General features: G+C 40.1%; 1 long non-coding RNA gene across 1 annotated transcript in view; it reads right to left on the reverse strand.

Annotated features, from left to right (window-relative positions):
• LOC144457915 (uncharacterized) overlaps window positions 1-10118 on the reverse strand; it is a 36361-nt gene extending 26243 nt beyond the window's left edge. The window contains exons 1-2 of the long non-coding RNA XR_013487518.1: window positions 9923-10118; window positions 5610-5672 (exon numbers count right to left, since the gene is read on the reverse strand). This is a non-coding gene — a long non-coding RNA (uncharacterized LOC144457915). The remainder of the gene's footprint in view (window positions 1-5609; window positions 5673-9922) is intronic.
• Between the last annotated feature and the right edge of the window lie 10730 nt (window positions 10119-20848).

Genomic DNA, 20848 nt, shown 5'->3' on the forward strand with positions numbered 1-20848 from the left:
AACTTGTAGTCTCAAAGAGTTGCCTTGGGGCATTTAAAACGTAAGTGATTTGCCGGGGATCACAGATTCTTTACTAAAAATATAATGACAATAACAGTTTACCTTCTCAGAACCTGCAGAATCAAATCATTCTCTTTACTCTTGTTCCCAGGAGAGATACTAGGATTTTCTTCTAGGTTTTCAAAGGATCTCAGAAATGGCATTAAAATAATATTGCCTGTGATAATATTAATTACTGAAACCTATGTAGTGCCTTAAAGTTTCAAAAGCTTTATATACAGTATCTGTGTAGGCATGATAGATATTTATTTATGCTCACTTAATAAGTGTTTATTGATGGATAGAGTTCCTTTTACAAATGAGGAATGATTTTCCCAGTGTCACAGATCAGTTAGGTGGCTCAGTGGATAAAGTGCTGGGTTGGGAGTCAGAAAGATCTGAGTTCAAATTCAGCCTCAGACACTTACTAGCTGTGTGATCCTGGACAAGTTGCTTGACCCTGTTTGCCTCAGTTTCCTCCTCTGTAAAAAGATCTGGAGAAGACTCCTAGGTCTGTATACCAAAGAGATAATAAAAAAGGGAAAAGGACCTACATGTGCAAAAATATTTATAGCAGCCCTTTTCATGGTGGCAATATATTGGAAATTGAGGGGATGCCCATCAATTGAGGAATGACTGAATAAGCTGTGGCATATGAATGTAATGGAATGCTACTGTGCAATAAGAAATGATGAGCAAGCGGACTTCAGAAGAACCTGGAAAGACCTGTACAAACTGATGCAAAGTGAAATGAGCAGAACCAAGAAAACATTGTACACAGTATCTGCAACATTGTTTGATGATCAATTATAAATGACTCAGCTCTTCTCAGCAACACAATGACTTAAGACAGGTACGAAGGACTACGAAGTAAAATGCTATCCATATACAGATAAAGAACTGATGGACTCTGAATGCAGATAAAAGCATATTTTTTCACTTCATTCTTTCTCATGGTTTTATTTACTTTTGATCTGTTTCTTCTTCCACAACCGTGATGAATATGGAAATATGTTTTATATGATAGTATATGTGTAAACTATATCAAACTGCCTACCATTTTCAAAAGAGGAGAGGGGAAGGAGAAACATTTGGAACTCAAAATCTTTTAAAAATGAATGCTAAAAGTTTTTTTAAATATGTAATTGTGGAAAAATAAAATACTCTTTAAATAAAATTTTTTAAATGAGCTGGAGAAGGACCACTCTGGTATCTTTGCTAAGAAAATCCCAAAAAGGGTTATGAAGAGCCAGACATGACTGAAAATGACAAAACAACAACGGGGCCAGTATCACATATGGGATTTGAACCTAGTCTCTCTGTCTCTGAGTCCACCTCTATATCCATTATACCATACTTCTACTCTGGTATTCTGTTCTCCATGACCATCTGGAAATGAAGATAGGAAGTTCAAACTCAGTTAGTTCTCAGTGGGTAGTTGGTGTAGATAAGGAGGTGGTGATGGGGGCAGGGCCCAAGACAAGATTTTCACCCCTTGCCCGAAAGGGAATCTGACTCCCACTTGTCTACAGACCCCAGCTCCTCATTTCCCTTTGAAAGCCTTAGCCTTACCTTTTGATCTTATTCAGATGCGCCTTCAACCCTTGACCTGAAAAGAATCAGGCTCCCCTTTGTCTACAAGACTTGGAAAACCCTTAAACCTTCAGGTTCCTTATGGACTCTCCTTATCTCCCTTTGAAAGTCCTAGCCCCACCCTTTGATCTTGTGTAGATGCCTTTCAAACTTCTGCCTTCCTGTTCCCTCCATTAGCTATTCCTGTTGTCTATTCAATCTCTCAGACCTTCCAATCGGAATTCTCACCTAGACCCTTTTCCCAGCCCCCTTCTCCGGCCACCCAAAGTTACTTCAGTGTATAAAAATTCCACCCTGGCCCCATTCAGATGCTGAGAATCTCTCATGCCCCAAAGGCTGAGCTTTTCTCATGCCCGCTAGTCCTCACCAGCATTACCTGGCCTATGTGATTTATCAATAATAAACTTTTCCCCTGGCTGAAGATTTGAGTTGAATTCATTCAGGCAGGGCCCGGTACAAGATTTTGGGTTTGCAGCACCTCAAAAGCCCTAGACCTCTTCGGTGGGAGGTATAAATGACAGAGGAAGGTTTAAGCAATGAAGAAGTCTTTTCCTTCCCTGTCAAAATTCCATTTCAGACCATGAGTTAATCATTGTAAGGCAATCTGAAAATAAAATACATCATCATCCTAGAATCCAAAAGTGGTTTCAAAAGGAGCAATTAGCTGGAATCACTGATTATTTAGCATTTTAGCCTATCAAAATTATGAAAATGATTTAGTCCAATATCTTGATTTCATAGATAAAGATATTGAGGACCAGAAATGAGGCTTGAGGTCACATACTTCATCAGAAGACATGAGGTATATGTTTATAAATGTAAAAAGATAATTTTGATAATTTTAATAGGCTAAAATGCTAGTTGTTGTTGCTATTAGACTCCAAATCCAGTGCTCTGCCCCATCTTGAGTGCTATGGAAACAGAACACAGATACAATACTTGGTCAACAACAACAACAAAAACCTAGGTGACCTCCCCTTCAAAGTTTTTTTCAAACCTATAAGTTTCTGATTTATGAGACACCTGCCAAATAGCAGCTGGCTGATGAAAACAAGCAAGTTAAGAGCCACCCAGCAACCTTCTCACTCTGATTCCAGTAGAGGGCGACAAGATTTCACTGATCTTCCCACAGGAAACAAATGAGTCTAAAACTGTCCCCTGGGCTTCCATGCATCGTTTTTTGCTATTGCCAACAATAATCATTACATTCCTTAATAACAATAACTGCACAAACTACCTTTGCCCTATTTGTTCAGAAACTTCACAGACATCCTGGAGTTATTCCTGTCTAACAGAATAACTGCATAGCTGCCTAGTTTCTTGCCACCCATCACCTCTCACCTGGATTATTACAATAGCTTTCTAATTTGTCTCTTTACCTAAAGTCTCTCCCTACTTTGATCCATTCTCCACACAATACAAAGTAAATTTCCTTAAGCAAAGATCTAAACATATCACTCCCCTACTTAATAAACCCCGATGGCTCTTTATTACTTCCAAGATCAAATATAAACTCTTCTGGTATTTAAAACTCTTTATAAACTTGCCCCAATCTGCCTTTTTAGGCTTATTATGCATTATCCTTCCTCCTACAATCCACATTATAGCCAAAATGGTCTTCATGTTCCTCATACATTTTCTAACTCTCATCTCTGTGCTTTTGTGCAGACTATCTACAGGTCTGGAATATTGTTGTTGTTGTTGTTGTTGTTGTTGTTGTTATGAATAACTAACATTTATGTAAAACTATAAAGTTTTCAAAGCATTTTATGTCAACTCATCTGATCCTCACAACAACCCTGGGAGGTGAATGCTATTAGTATCTCCACTATACAGATGAGGAAATTGAGGTTAAAAGAGGTTGACTTGCCCAGTGTTTCCCTTCTTGAGAGTCTCAAGTTTCTATCATTCAGATCAAATACCACTTTCTACATAAGACCTTTCCTGACTTCCCCCTCCCATCATTCCCACTGCAGCCTTCTCAAAATTATCTTTTTATACACTTATAAATGTAAATGTTATCTCTCCTGATGGAAAGTAAGCTCCTTGAGGGCAGGGTCATTACCTTATAAGACAGTTTATTCCACCTTTAGATAACCACAGTTGTTAAGGAGGTTCTCTTTATATCAAGCTGAAATCTGACTCTCTGTAAATTATCTTTATTGCTTCTGATCCTAGCATCTGAGGCTAAGCAGGACAATTGGATCTGTCTTTCAAATACTTGAAGACATCTAACCTCTAAGTTACCTCTTTTCAGTTCCTTTGACTAGTGCTCAGTCCTAGCTGGTTGGTTGAATAATTAACTGATTCCCTTGACATTTGAATAAATCAAGGGGCTTGGTGTACCTTCTAAACATCTTTTCTTTTCTATGATTTAACATTTGCTGAAGTTTGCTAGGGTGGCTAATGCCCAAATCCTCCTAGTTCTCAGAACATTCCCAGTTACTTTGAATGATAAATTGCATGCTTTGCTTTCCACCCACACAAACATACATTTTTCCTCCAAGAAGCTCAAAGAGTTTCCCTAAGTGGTACCTGTTAGTTAGCAGTCAGAGATGCAGAGTTTCAGTAAATCTTGAAAGATAAAAGTGGAATTTTCAATTACTCCAAGAGTAGAGTTAGAAAAGGTCATGTGGAGAGTATTAGAAATAAGATAGAATAGGAAAGGAAAGGGGATTAGTTAAAGTATACACACACACACACACACACACACATATTTTCTTTGATATTTTATATAATTTTCCATTATTCTTGCAGAGGATAGTTCAACCCACTAAACTTTATATCCATTTTATGTGTTAGGATAACAGTGTTTTTTTTTATCCTCTTTTGGGAATGACTAAAAATTCTCCCCTTGAAAGAACTAGGGGATTTGGGCATTAGCCACAGTGCGTACTGTAATGCAGAACATTATTTTGCCATTTAGGTAGTAGGGCCCTTTAAGCCATGGAAAGCAAAAGTTGATGCTTAATCTTGCCCCAGACCTCTTTCCTCCTAAATCTAAACAATAGTGAAATGTACTCTTGCATAGCTCAGCATAGCCCATACCTCCAACGCAAATGGATAAGAAAGCTTGCAATATAATTGCTTTAGATAATTATGTTTATACCAGAGACCAGGACACCTGGTCTGGTTTGTGTGATCTCTGATCCATAATAATGGGGTGCTTGGGTGCTTGTGCTTGTACTTGTGCCCCAATTTCTCCCTAGTCACAGAAACACTGTCTCTAACAACCATTCCCCAGCCCAAGGACACTGTGCCTAGCAGTTATTCATGCATGGGCCTCAGCATGACCCTTATCTCTCTCTCTGGTACAGCTACACAGAGCTGGGCTGCTCAGGCCCCAGCCCTCAGATCATGTCTCTGGAAGCCTCCCAATTCCTCAGTAAGTTCCTGTGTTGTGAGAAAGCTTTCCCTTGTTGCAGAGCATTCTCTCATCAAGACAGAGGGAGAGGGGTGTCCTTGACCAGCCCAAGGACTCTTCCTCCTGCCAGACTCCAAAGATCCATCCCCCTCCCTGTCTTGTATACTCCCTGTACTTTCCCATCTATAGCCCCCAAAGACACCTGCACCTTTGGATTACCTCATCAGTGTTCCTGGCATTTCTTTCCCACGCTCTTTTCCATATAAACCCTAGCTCGACCCCTGATCGGGGCTACTTCATTTGGATGTGCATACCCCTTCCAGCCATGCGCTAATAAAATCCACATCTTAAATTACGTCTGGGTCTCACTCGCTGATTTCTCAGTACAACAGTACCTCCTTACCAAACTTTGGCAAATGATAAATCATAGCAAAGGTGCTTGGTAGGCACATCAAAACCTTAATTTATTCAAATGTCCAGGGAATCAGTCAATTATTTAACCAACCAATAAGAGCAGAGCACTGGGTGCTTGTGTGCTATAGTTGACTCTGTGGGGATGTAAAAGATAGGTAATCGAACAACTCCAAGCTATGGATATTTACCGAACACCTACCACATGCAGAGGACTGAGTCAGGCGTAGAAAACACCAAGAAGTCTGTCTCCACTCCCAAGAATCTAGTTGGAGAGAAAAGACCAATATACATGAAATGATTAGCAAAAATACAACAAAACATAATTAAATGCTAACATTTTGATAAGAACTATAGAGATTTTGTAAAAGGTGAAGGAGGTAATAAAGATTGATGTGGGCTAGAGTAGTCAGAAAAGGCTTCTTGGAGGTAGAATAACTTGTGCTAGAACTCAAATGATAAACAGGGTTTGTAGAAACAAAAGGGCACATTCCAAGTGGCAGGTGTTTTAACCTGGATTCAATGTATTTTCAAAAATGTTTTGATAACTGTATTTTAATATAATTAGTTTCCTTTGAAATCCTTATGTATTTTTGCAATGCATGTAAAAACAACATTCTGAGAGTATGTCCATAGGCTTTACCAGACTGCCAATTGGGTCCATGATGTAGAAAAAAAAAAAGATTTAGAACCCCAGAAGCAGAAGGAATTGGGAGGGGGTTTGGTTAAATGAATTTTTCTGATTAACTGAAGATTAAACAGAAAACCTGAGAGACAGGATGCTAGTGGGTAGAGAACCAGCCTTGAAGGCAGAAAGTCTGGCTCAAGTCAAGCTTCTCAGCACTAGGAGGCATCTGGCACAAGGCTGTGTAATTCTGAGAAAGTCACTAACCTCTCAGTCCTCTGGGAAGCTCTCTAACACTACAGTAGCAGAGAAAGTACCAATCTGCATTGGTTAAGGGAGTTCCCTATATCAATTAAGTCATAAGTCTCTAAACAGAAAACCATTTTTCTTTTCAGTGCTCTCCTTCCCCCATTGGTAAAAATCTTAAAATTCATTAATGCATTTCCTAGCCCTAATAGAGTAGAATAAGCCTAGTTGAATTAAGTTGATTAAGGATCTGGTAATTCTAGAACATAGTGATTTTTCTCACTCTATGGGACTATATATGCTGTTGCAGAAGGTATGGGAAATTGGTTTTACAAAAACAAAGAAACCCAAATAACTCCAGTAAATTGAGCACTTCAGTTTTTTCAGGTTTTACAGCATTAGTGAAACCTCCAAGACAGAGTAGTAGCCGGAGGCAGCCACTCCTCCAACTACCACCCTCCCCTCAAATTAAATAAAAATCTCCTTTGCTGCATTTACAGGGAATATTAGGAATAGCCTCCTCCTGGTGTGAATTACTAAATAGGGAATGGATGACATGGAAATGACCAGGGAGCCTTACAGATGGGTGACAGTATTAAGAGACAGAGAGATCAGAAAGCAAAGAAATTCGTCCTGAATTAAAGTGGCTGACGTAGAACTGGGGCTGTTACTGTGGAGACTTGCTATAAATATCAGAGTCTTTCCAATCCAAAAGGTTTCTGTAAACTTGTGCTTCCTTCCAACCAATGCTATGCCCAACAATTTGCCTCCTCCTGTATTTCACTTGGTTGCCTGAATGGTCAGATGGCAAAGTGAGGAAGAAAATGGAGAGCTAGAGCTAACATGTTCTAGTGGAAAGAGAGGTGAACACTGATTCAGGAGACCAGGGTGGGAATGTGTTGATATTTTACTCGTGGGACTATGGACAAGCCACTTATCCTCTCAAAGTTTTATGTTCCTCATCTTTAGAATTGGGGTAATAACTTTTGCACTATTGGCCCACAAGGTTGTCATCAAGAAAGCACTTTGGAAACCTTGTGTGAGATATATATATATATAACATATATATAATAACTCATATGTATTTAGTGCTTTAGGGCAGCTAGGTGGATCACTGGATAGAATGTCAGGTCTGGAATCAGGAAGACTCCTCTTCCTCAGTTCAAATCTGGCCTCAGACACTTACTAGCTGTGTGACCCTGGGCAAGTCACTTAACCCTGTTCGCCTCAGTTTCCTCATTTGTAAAATGAGCTGGAGAAGGAAACAGCAAACCACTCCAGCATCTTTGCCAAGAAAACCCCCAATGGGGTCAGGAAGAGTCAGACATGACTGAAAAACTACTGAACAACATATAGTGCTTTAAGCAAAGCCCTTTGCAGGTATTGTTCTGTTTGATTCTCAAAACAACCCTTTGAAGGAGGTGCTCATATTCTCTCCATTTTACATCTGAGGAAACTAAGGCAGAGAAAGACTACTTGACCCAGAATGACACAACTAGCGAGTATCTGAGGTCAGATTTGAATCAGGGTCTTTCTGATTCCAAATCCAGTCCTCTAACCTCTACACCAAGAGTGGGAAAGCTGCGGCCTCTACGTCTAGAGGGACGCATGTGGCCTCAAGGCTGCAAGTTCCCCACCCCTGTTCACCCATGCTGCCTCTAACATTGATATACAAGAGTATATGTAATACATATGGGGCAGCGAGGTGGCACAGTGGATAGAATGCCAGCCTGGACTCAAGAACACCTGAATTCAAATCCAGCCTCAGACACTTATCAGCTGTGTGGCCCTAGACAAGTCACGGAACCCTGTTTGCCTCATTTTCTTCATCTGTAAAATAAGCTGGAAAAGGAAATGGCAAGCCACTTCAGTGTCTTTGCCAAGAAAACCCCACATGGGGTCATGAAGAGTAGGACATAGCTGAAATCACTGGACAACAAAATATAGAGATACACAGATCTATAACTTCAGAGGAATGCAAATTTCCTTGTGTCTTATAGGGTTGTGTGGGGTCACTAAGAGGTTAAGGGGCTTGTCCATAGTCAAGAAGAAATTTTGTATCAGAGAAAGAAAACACTAAAATCTAGGTTGTCCTGACTCCAAGGCCAGGTTTTTAAATCACTGTACTATACTGTGTCTCAAAGTGCCAAATGAGGCTGCTTATTAAAATATTTTAGGGGCAATGAAACCCAGAAAAGATGAGTTAAAGGAAAATGGGGGAGAAAAGTGCTGATTTCCTAAGATTTAAGATGCAACCCAACCTAGAGGATTAAATAAATTGTTGCCTGGAGAATTTAAAAGCTTATCGATTCTCATACAAAACAGAACCAAACGCACTCTTTTTTCCCCCCAAGTATATTGCATTAAAGGTTTTGTCTTTTGATTTTCTTTTCCTGCTCCTCCTCCCCACTCTCTGCTCTTAGGGCAATTGAAAATACTGTTTGGGTACCTAACCAAATATACATACATATATATTTTGGAGCACTGTGCCTATAACTTTCCTCTCTAGTTCTTCCAAGGAAATCTTATAAATATAGCCAGTCACAATGGGAGTAATTCAGAGTCAGTGTTCAACAAAGGTGCAATTCCCATGCAAGCAACCTATGCCAATGGAACTCAATGGCTTAAAAAAAGAAAAGCCCTAAAAGATTAATCAGGAAGTCACAATATCTAGGCCATAGTGCAGTAGTCTCTTGTGACTTCAGATTCTGCTAATCTAATAAAGTACATTTAGAAAGAGTTGTCACAGACCTCCAGGAAGGCTTATATACAGTACCCACTTGGGCAAAATCAACCTTCTGAAAGTTCAATGACCTACTTGTTAAAGGTCACTTACTCCAGTGGTTGAAGGTTAATTACTTGTGTGTTCTACCAAGGAAAAGTGGGAGGCAACTGATACCAAGCTGCAATGTGCATCTTTTCTCTCTAATCAGCTCTTCGTTGCTTGCTATGGAGCAGGGTAGAGATAAGCAGCGATGCAGATGTTTCACAGGTAAACATACAGGTAGCACCATTTTTGTTGGGCAGGAGAACATAGGAGGGCTCCTAACACTAACAGGTGTTCTAGCACAGGTTCACTTTTGATCCGGTCAGACAGGAAGACAGCTTCGAAGGGGTTAAATAAGCTTACTTTATTCTAGTCTAGTCCTCTTAAGAGAGTTGCTGATAATGGTAGCACCAGCTCCTACAGCATTCCCTAATCACTCTTCTCGCAGAGGCAGGCTAGAATGGTAGGAGTTACAACTTCTACCGGTCCCCTAAATCTCAGTTGGGGCTGGTTGAAGCAAACACAGATTCCCCCCAAGCCTTTATGGGGGCCAATCAAGGCAGGTACATGCATTCCTCTATGCATTACCCAAATCCCAAGATGGGTTTCCCATTTACTGACCCATGCCCACTTGCTTTATAGGGGAGCACACAAAGAAGGCAAATTGCCATCATTAAGCTCACAGGTTAACTTTAGCAATGTCGTCATAACCTAGCACAGCACATGTGGACATTATGTTACCCCAATATCTCTACTGTGACTGCCGGTAGAGGTTGTTTTCAACCATAATTTGTGGGAAGTATCTAGGATCCTGGAACTATATTTAAAAAGGAATAACAAAATCCTCCTTACACACACTAAAATTCACCTTACTTACAGCAAATAATGGAGGAATCACTTCCATTGGGTGGTATTGCAGCAGAGGTGGTAGAGTCAGAGATGTGGAGTAAGAAGACTTGATTTCAAATCCTAGCTCTGCTGCTTACTACCTGTGTGAAATTGGATGAGTCATTTCATCTGTCTGAACCTACATTTCATCTGTACAAGTAGGAGGTTGGACTAGATGACTTCTGTGGTCTCTTCCAGATGAAAATCTATGAATAATAATAGCTAACATTTGTTTTTGTTGTTAAGTCATGTCTGACTCTTTGTGACCTCATTTAGAGTTTTCTTGACAAAGATACTGGAGTGATTTGTCATTTCCTTTTCCCAGCTCATTTTACAGATGAGGAGACTGAAGCAAACAGGGCGAAGTGACTTGCCCACAGTCATACAGTTAGTGTCTGAGGCCAGATTTGAACTCAGAAAGAGCAGTCTTCCTGACTCCTGGCACCCTATCCACCAGGCCACCTAGCTGACACTTACATAGTTCTTACTATATGCCAGGCACTATGCTAAGCATTCTACAATTATTATCTCATTTGATCCTCACAACAATCCTGGGGGGTTGAGGCTGTGATTATTCCCATTTTACAGATGAGGGAACTGATGTAAATAACTTGTCCAGGTTCACACAGCTAGTAAGTGCCAGGCCAGATTTGAACTTGGGTTTTCCTGGCTCCAGGCTCAGGTCTCTGTCCACTGAGCCATCTAGTTGCCTCTATGATTCTAATGATAGTTGTAGAATACAACAAGACAGAAAGGATTTTAACCAATATTGGCTTTGAATTTATCTGGATGCATAACAAACTTGAACTCTAGTCTCAGGTATAGGACAGTCCAGCTCACAGAACCTCCTCAGACCAATTCAGAACCTGCTTCTTATTCTATCCTGCTCTCTCTGATGGGCACCTTGATTCCACTGCTTTTTGCCCCAAGTCAAGTTACACCTGTGTTCTGAAATGAACAGAGGGCACAGCCACAGCTAGTGATAATGATGGGGTGCTTGGGTGCTTGTGCTTGTACTTGGACCCCAAGTTCTCCCTAGTTTCAGAAACACTGTCTTTGACAATCACTCCCCAGCCCAAGGACACTGTGCCTAGCAATTACTCATGCATGGGCCCCAGCAAGACCCTTATCTCTCTCCCGGTACAGCTACACAGAGCTGAGCTGCTCAGGCCCCAGCCCTTAGATCATGTCTCTGGAAGCCTCGCAATTCCTTAGTAAGTTCCTGTCTTGTGAGAAAGCTTTCCCTTGTTGCAGAGCATTCTCTAATCAGGACACACAGAGAGAGGGGTGTGTTGTCTGGCGCAAGGAGTTTTGTCCCTGGCTGGCCCAAGAACTCTTCCTCCTGCCAGACTCCAAAATCCGTACTTCTGTCATCTCCCTCCCTGTCTGGTATACTCCCTGTACTTTCCCATCCATAGCTCCCAAAAGACACCTGGACCTTTGGATTACCTAATAGGTATCCCTGACATTCCTTTCCCATATAAAACCTAGCTCCATCCTCAGTTTCTTGAAGGTTCCTTAAGAATTCTTGCCTGCTGAAAAGCGTAACAATAAATCTTTGCCACCTTGACTTGAAGAATGCTTGAGTCTGTGCATTCATTCCAGATGATCCTGTCTTATACTCCAGTCTTTGAGGGGTCTCAACCTCTCAGACCTCAACAGTAAGGGCAATGGCAAGCAGGGGAAGGTGGCATGGTGGAGCAGGCAGGGGAGGGGACAGGGATGTGCTGCTCCTTACATCTCTTCCCTTGGGTGCGAACAGGCCTTGGTAAGGTTTGGTGTCACTGAATGTAACCCTGTGGCAAATCTGTACTTGGTCTCAGGTTACAACTTAACTTTCTTTTTGGTTCTCCTGCTTTGGTTTCTGTGCAGTGATATCTGCTCACCTGCCCTATTCCTTCACTCCAGCCAGGAGCAGCCAGCAGCCAAGATCTGCCAGCCTCTGTTGTGCGGATGTCTGTGGACATAAACATATCCTGGGAGCCTCTTAGATTGTGGTGCCTCCATGTAGACATGGAGCCTTTGCACGCTCTGACCATTGGTTACCAATACTTCAGCTTCTGCTTCTTGGAGAAAAAAGTGAATGCCAAACTCCCAGTGAGAATGCCCTGAATTAAGGTATGGTCCCTGTAGGAGTGTGAGAGCCCTAAGGCCCAGAGGAAACCAGTCCTCTCATTTAACTGGAGTGAGAGAGATTGGAGAAGTCCCTCAGGTCATTTGCAGTGCTCCCTCACTTTTTGAAAGATCCAGTTGCTTATGAATCTATATCTCTAGGAGCTCCAGCCAGTCTAGATCAAGGTGGTTTCCTGCTTGTAGGACCTCATTGCCCATTTGCTGGCTCCATAAACATGCCTTGATGAGCCCTGGTGACATGAGGGTATCCATATATCAAAGGTGCCCCTGGTCAATATCTTCAGGGTTCTATGTAGAAACTTCCCATGGAATAGGCCAGCTTCAATGGCTCAGTCCTGTGGTTAGTGAGATTTAACAAATCTGAGGCAATACTCCAAGTAAAGTAATACATATTAGCGGAGACCTGTCAATAAGTGGGTCGATGACTTGCCTCCGTTTATGCCAAAGACCCCAAGCAAAAGGACAATTCACTTTATAGGTTCAGGGGAATACAGAGCAAAGAACAGAACAGGGTCAACGACATCATGGGGTTGAGGGCAACGTGATTGTTTACAAAACTGAGGTGCAGGGAACATGACTGATTGGAAGTTTGGCAATGGGGTCTATCAACAACCCCAATTTTTCTCTCATGAGACTAATTATTGGAGTCTAGGTACAAGGTCAGAAGATAATATAGCAATCCTTTTTGGGCAGCAAACTAGACATCCTTTATTTTCTTTTTATTTTTAGGTGGTTAAGTGACTTGCCCTGAGTCACACAGCTACTAAGTGTCAAGTGTTTGGTCTGAGGCTGGATTTGAACTCAGATCCTCCTGATTTCAGGGTGTCACTTAGCTGCCCCTCAAACCAGACATCCTTGAAGAATGACTTGGTGGTGTAAAGATACTAGAACCCATTCCCCTGTGTCACATGCCTCCTTCAAGTTCAGCTAAATTCCTTGAGACAAGAATATATTAGTGATTAACAGGAGAGTTGTATTTCTGAACTTAACTCATGAAACACCAGCTGAATTCTGAACCAAGTTCAGAGATAAGATCGATGACTTAAGCAATTAAAGGACAAAACCAATTAATTGTAAATAGGATCAATAAGAAAATTATGCAGGATCAATATTAATCTTCTCAGCTGGAAGGCAGGGCTGAAACCAAGTTTGCCAATGCTGTTCCATTGATCCCCACTGCATCCTGAGCCATCTCCAGTTGTCGTGATCTATATCTGGCCACTGGATCCAGATAGCTTCAGAGGTGAAAATGAGGCCGGTGACTTTGCACAGCCCTCCCACATTTAAATCCAATTTACTTGCATGTCATGGTATCACCTTCCTGATGTCATGGTCCTCTTTGAGGATGAAGGACAAACAGCAGCAACTTGTATTGAGACTTCACTCTGGTCCCCAGAGGCCCTTTTCCAGTTTTCATGGGCATCTGTGCAGTTTCTACTCATTTGGTTTTGCAGTTTGAGAGAATCCTATCACAACTCGTTTCCTGAAGACGATTTGTGCCCATTCTGCGGGTTGAGTGGACCATCCTTGGCCAGGAGCCCACAGCCATAATTAAAGAAGGGACCCTAATACCTCTGCAGCACCTCAATTCCTTAACCTTTTCCTCTAATAATTCACCTTTTTGTGCCAGTAGCTGGCAGTGAGCCCTGATAGGACTGAGGTGCATCTGAGAATTTCCTGGCAACAGTAGCAGCAAATTCTTTTGAAATAAGACATTGGTTGTCATGGATACAATGGAGGGATGACCTCTCCAGGCCAGAAAATCACTAGAACATCATGATGCCCAACTGTAACTCCCTGCTTCCGTGAATTCCTGATATTCTGTAATTCTGCTGCTTCTAGTCATTAAGTCAAATTCAAGTGTCTACAATCTTGTAAAAATTCAAGAGGGAGATGATTATTTATTTACTTATATATATTTTAGTTTTCAACATTCACTTCCACAAGATTTTGAGTTCCAAATTTTCTCCCTATCTCTCCCCTCCCCCAACCCCAAGACAGCATGTTTTCTGATTAACTCTTCCCCCAATCTGCCCTCCCTTCTATCACCTATCCCTTCTCTTATCCCTTGCCCCTTCTATTTTCCTGTAGGGTAAGATAGATTTCTATATCCCATTGCCTGTGTATCTTATTTCCCAGTTACATGCAAAAACAATTTTTAACATTCGTTTTAAAAACTTTGAGTTCCAAGTTCTCTCCCTTCCTCCCTCCCCACCCACCCTCATTGAAAAGGTAAGCAATTTGATATAGGTTATACATGTGTAGTCATGCAAAAAACACTTCTATAATAGTCATGTTGTGAAAAACTAACTATATTTCCCCTCCATCCTATCCCTCCCCCGTTTCTTCTATTCTCTCCTTTGACCCTGTCTCTCCTCAAAAGTGTTTGCTCTTGATTATCTCCTCCCCCAATCTGCCTTCCCTTCTATCACCCCATACTTAACGCCCTACCCCCTACTTTCCCGTAGAGTAAGATAGATTTCCATACCCTACTGAGTGTGAATGTTATTCCCTCCTTAAACCAAATTTGATGAGAGTAAGGTTCACTCATTCCCTCTCACCTCTCCCCTTCCCCTCCACTGTAAAAGCTTTTTCTTGCCTATTTTAGGTGAGATAATTTACCCCATTCTACCTTTCCCTTTCTTTCTTCCAGTACATTTCTCTCTTACCCCTTAATTTTACTTTTTAGTTGTCATCCCTTCATATTCAACTCCCCTTGTGCCCTCTGTCTATATGTATGTATGTGTATATATATATATATATATATATATATACACACACACACATATATGTATGTATATTCCTTCCAACTACCCTAATAATGAGAAAGGTCTCATGAGTTACAAATATCATGTAGGAATGTAAACAGTTCAACTTTAATAAATCTCTCATGATTTCTTTTTCCTGTTTACTGTTTCATGCTTCTCTTGAGTCTTGTATTTGAAAGTCAAACTTTCTTTAGCTCTGTTTTTTTCTCAAGAATACATTAAATTCTTCTATGTCATTGAATATCAATTTTTCCCCCTCATTGGTTACACTCAGTTTTGCTGGGTAGGTGATTCTTGGTTTTAATCCTAGCTCCTTTGACTTCCAGAATATCATATTCCAAGCCCCCCAATTCCCCAATGTAGAAGCTGCTAAATCTTCTATTATCCTGATTGTGGCTCCACCATACTTGAATTGTTTCTTTGTGTCTGCTTGCAATATTTTCTCCTTGACCTGGAAACTCCGGAATTTGGCTATAATATTCCTGGGGAGTTTTCCTTTTGTGATCTCTTTCAGGAGGTGATTGGTGGATTCTTTCTATTTCTATTTTATCCTCTGGTTCTAGAATATCAAGGCAGTTTTCCTTGATAATTTCTTGAAAGATGATGTCTAGGCTGTTTTTTTGATCATGGCTTTCAGGTATTCCAATAATTTTAAAATTATTTCTCCTGGATCTATTTTCCAGGTTAGTTGTTTTTCCAATGAGATATTTAGAGCACTGTTGGATTCAGGAGGACCTGAGTTCAAATCTGGCCTCAGACACATAACACTTACTAGCTATGTGACCCTGGGCAAGTCACTTAACCCCATTGCCTAGCCAAAAAAAAAAAAAGAAAAGAGAGATTTCACATTGTCTTCTATTTTTTTGTTCTTTTGATTTTGTTTTATAATTTCTTGATTTCTCATAGAGTCATTAGCTTCCATTTACTCCATTCTCATTTTCTTCAGTGAGCTTTTGGACTTCTTTTTCCATTTGGTCAATTCTGCTTTTTAAGGCATTCTTCTCCTCATTGGCTTTTTGGACCTCTTTTGCCATTTGGTCTAGTCTATTTTTTAAGGTGTTATTTTCTTCAGTATTTTTTGAGTCTCCTTTAGCAAGCTGTTGACTTATTTTTCATGATTTTCTTGCATCACTCTCATATCTCTTCCCAATTTTTCCTCTACTTCTCTTACTTAATTTTCAAAATCCTTTTTGAGCCCTTCCATGGCCTGAGACCAATTCATTTTTTTTTTGGAGGCTTTGGTTGGAGGAGCTTTGACTTCATTGTCTTCTTCTGAGTGTAAGTTTTGATCTTCTTTGTCACCAAAGTAAGTTTCTATAGTCTGAAGTTTTTTTTCTGTTGTTTGCTCATTTCTCCAGCAAATTACTTGACTTTTTTACTCTTTGTTAAGGTAGGGCTCTGCTTCCAGTGTATAGGGTGTACTATAATAAGCTTCAGGGGTTTTGTGCAGCTGTTTTCAGAGACACTTCTAGGGACCTGTAAGTCTTCAGTTCTTCCAAGGTGTTACGATCGAAGGAGAGGTGTTTACTCCTCTCCTGGCCTATTTTCTGGTCTGTGAATGATCACAAGCACTCTTTTCTGGCCTGGAATTGTGAAGAGGGTTCTCTCTCCACTGCCACCACAAGCTCTGTTATTACAGTGCTCATTCTTGCCCCAGGACTGCCACCCAGGACTGCTACCCAGATCCAAGTATGGGCAAAGCAACAGAATCCTGCCTCAGTGCCATGTAATCTCCTTCTGATCAGTTGTTCAATCCCCTTACCTTCTGTGGGCTGAGACCTCCAGAAGCAGATGCTGCTGCTGCTGCTGCTGTGGCCACTGCCACTGTCCCAGGGCTGTGCTGGGGCCAGAGCTGGAATGAGCTACTTTCTCACCCAGGTCAGACAGACCTTTCACACTGACCTTCTAAACTGTCTTTGGTGTTGTGGGTTGAAAAGTCTGGAAACCACCATAGCTGCCAATGATTCCCCTGAGGCCTGCTCTGGGTGTACTATGGCTCAGTCTATGCTGGCATGGCTTGTGCTGGACTGTGCCCTTTCTCGCCTTATGCAACAGACCTTTTCTGACAACCTTCAAGGTTGTCTTGGGCTGGAAATTTGTTTACTCTGTCTTTTTGTGGGTTCTGCTGCTCTAGAATTTGTTTAGAGTCATTTTTTACTGGTATTTGGAAGGGTTTGTGGGAGAGCTCAAGCTAATCCCTGCTTGGTAATCCACCATCTTGGTGCTGCCTGAGGGAAAGGATTTTAAAAAAAAAAGTTTAGAAAACACAAATTGACCCAGCATGGGGAGTATAATACTTGTCTTATCCTGGAAATTACCCAGTTTCTTCCTGTTGTCATCCTGATGGTCAAAAATCTGACCCTGCATAATAACTCAGTCATCCACTGTGACTTAAAGGTAGTTCAATTCCATTTTGCCTACCACAGCTCCCAATGCTTGTGATTAGGCCAACACTTCTCTGGTCATTCCCCTACCCCCTTCCCTTCAATACTAAGACTTTAGGTGTGGCCTCACCACAGTAAAAACAGATATAAGGACTTACACAAATATCTGACTTCATTAACCTGTTTCTGTTATGCCCATGCCCAAAGGTTGTACCTATTTCCTATTGGAACCAAAAACCCAAGCCCTGAAAGAGTTCCTAAAATCAAATTTTCAAAATCAAACTCATGTGAGAGGTTCATTCAACTATTGACCTCTTCTGTTCCAGTCTTACAAAGAAGGAAAAAAAATGAGGACTTGTTCTTTCTGTTATCACTCCCATGTGAATGCTATAATGCACAACTGGTTATGTTCCTTCTCTTCTCCCCCATTCCCTTCAGCTTTCCTTCAACTCCTGGTCTGGAATCTATTCTAGTGACCAAATTAGACCTACAAAAGATCTATAGTTCAGTAAGATTTGGGACTGGGAGAGATGAGTGGGGAGAAAAAAGTCTGGACAGCACAAATATCTCTATTTGGTCCTTTGGGAAATGTGGGGTAGTCTAGATGGCCACTGAGGTCCTTTCCAATTTTCAAATTTTGAAGTATATACCATGGAGCTCTGCAGTACTCAATAATTTATGAATCCCATTTTTCCTTTAAAAATATTCACTTTTTCGAGGGACAGCTAGGTGGCGCAGTGAATAGAGCTCTGCCAAGGAGTAAAGTTCAAAACCGGCCTCAGACCCCTGACATTTACTAGCTTTGTGACCCTGGGCAAGTCACTTAACCCTCACTGTTTAGCCAGAAAAAAAATCACTTTTTGGTGGTAGTTGTTTTTTAAAAAAAACTATCTCCTATATTTCCCAATATTTCCTTCCTCCTCCCCATCTCTTATCAGAGAGCCATCCCTCCTAACAAGGAACAAAATAAGAGGAGAGAAGCAATTCAGCAAAATTCTGACATATGCAACCATTGCTCCACCCTCCCCAACCCCTACAAAGAAATGGAAAGGGAAGGAGAAGAACTGTCTTCTCATCTCTCCTTTCAGGTCCACCTGGGATTATAATTTCAAAGCATTCAGTTTTGATTTTTCTTTCCATTTACATTATTGTACTCATTGGGTAGCTCAAGGATATATTGGTAAATGTTTAACAATTGGTTCTCTGGGATATGTGTGTGTGTGTGTGTGTGTGTGTGTGCATGTACACATAATACACTTACACATTCATACATATAAAGATATATACATATATTATTGATATAATATACAATAGATTATATAATATGTGGCACATTATATATAATATTGTGTTGTGTAATTATATAACATATATTTATATATAAAGATATATACATATATACTTATCTATAACACTTTAAAGTTTAATCTGCAATATTAACATTTTCCCATCACTTTCTTAAGTTTAAACAACCAATAAAGCAATAAATCAAGCCCTGATTTGTAGAGTTTGCAGATTTCCAAAGTGAAAATTTCACAATTGGCTCTCCCTGAGCCAGTTTGAGCTGGTTTCAGCACATCACTAGAGTGTATTTTCATGGTTCTGTTTATATCACTCCCAATCAATTCATATAAGTCTTATTATGATTTTCTATATTCCTTATTTCTTATAATGTTATAGTATTCAGTTACATTCATATACCACAATTTATTTAGCCACCCCCTCTCTTCCCCAATTAACAGGTATTTAATTTGTTTCCAATTCTTGATTATTACAAAAAAATACTTCTATAAATATTTTGGGATACAGCAGGTGTTTCTTTTTGGACATATACCTCTTTGGCATAGTGGCTTAGAATTTATAAGCCATTTTTCAAAAAGAGCTGTACCTTGATGGCAGCTTAATTTTCTTTAAGGTTTCTGCCTAAGACATCCAAATGTTTGCATGGTCTTTGTTCACTTACACTGACGGGTTTTGCCAAGCCAGAAGTGCCAGTTTGAAAGATAGTGATGCTCTTGGAACACCTCAAACTGGCAGGAGATGAAGGTAGTAGGGTTGTAATAGGGTCCCCCTGCTATTATAAGGACTTGCAGAAATTCCTGGGGCTTAAAGTACGTCCAAAATTCTCTATAATAACCTGTCCACAGTCCTTGATGGAATGTCCAAAATACTCAAAGGCAAAGTTTTATTGGACACTAGAGGCTGAGGTTATCTGAATATCTATGCCAATCTGCAGCCTCAATAAAAATGTATTAGAATGCCTGAAACCCTGCTTCATCTCAATTTTCTCACTTTTTTTGGTGGGGGGAGGTTGCTATTTTTTGCCATTTTGGTGCTTGTAAGGTATATGTAATTTTTCTTCATATTTTTTGTTGGATTTATCCTGGTCATACCCACTACTAGGCTTTTGTTTTGTTTTGTTTTTAAAGCTATTCCTTCTTACAATACTTTGAATTTTGCTTCAATATTATTGCATTCATATGTTTGAATGATTTAATTTTGTATAAAACTTTTTAGGATAATTTTATTTGTCTCCTTAAATGCTTTGTTAGGTATTATTAGAGTAATGCCTACTTTTTGTGTGTTGGCAGCAACATGGCAAATTTTAACTTTTCACTTAGAATAGGCTCAAATATTTATTAAATGTGCTTTCAGCAAATATATTGGATTCTTTTTAAACTTTCAAATGTATTCTGAGAATATTTCATTTAATTGGAGAGTTTAACCCATTTAAAGTTAGTATTAACTTTTTAAAGGTTTGTCTTCAGTCCTACCAGAAGAAAAAATGTGGCCTAGTACAGTGGAAAGAGAATTGGAGCTAGGGGTCAGAAGACCTGGGTTCAAATTCTACTCTGCTACTTACTAGATATGTGGCTTTGGACAAGTCTGTTAACTTCTTTGGACTTACATTAAGGGATTGAACTGAACCAGGAGTTCTTAACCTAGGGTCCACAGACCTATGGATAGTTGTGAGAAAGGTTTCATAGGCTTCACATGACTGCCAAAGGGCTTCATGAGACAAATATTAAAAGCCCTAGGACTAATCAAATGAACAAGTATTTATTATGTGCTTAGTACATGCCAGGTATGCTGGGGATACAAAGAAAGGCAAAAATAGTTCCTGTTGTCATGGAGCTCGAAATCTCACTGGAGAGACAACATGTAAAGAACTATGTACAAACAGGATATATTCAGGATAAATTAGAGGTAAGCTCAGAGCAGAGGTGATAACATTAGGGAGAAATGGAAAAGACTTCTTGTCAAAAGTGGAATTTTATACTTAACCCCATCTCAGGAAAAGAAATTGAACAAGCCAACAATGAACTCCTAGGAAAAAATCTCCAGGGCCAGATGGATTTACAAACAAAGTCTATCAAACATTTAAAGAACAGTTAATTCCAATACTACATAGACTATTTGGGGAAATAGGAAAAGAAGGAGTCTTACCAAATTATTTTTATGATACAAATATGATGCTGAAACCTAAACTGGGAAGAGCCAAAACAGAGAAAGAAAATTATAGACCAATTCCCCTAATGAATATCAATGTAAAAATTTTAAATAAAATATTAGCAAATAGATTACAGCAACTTATCATAAGAACAATACACTATGACCAGGTAGGATTTA

The sequence above is a fragment of the Phascolarctos cinereus genome, unplaced genomic scaffold (assembly GCF_003287225.1).
Source record: "Phascolarctos cinereus isolate Bilbo 61053 unplaced genomic scaffold, phaCin_HiC Scaffold_5;HRSCAF=322, whole genome shotgun sequence".
Classification (NCBI taxonomy): Eukaryota; Metazoa; Chordata; class Mammalia; order Diprotodontia; family Phascolarctidae; genus Phascolarctos; species Phascolarctos cinereus.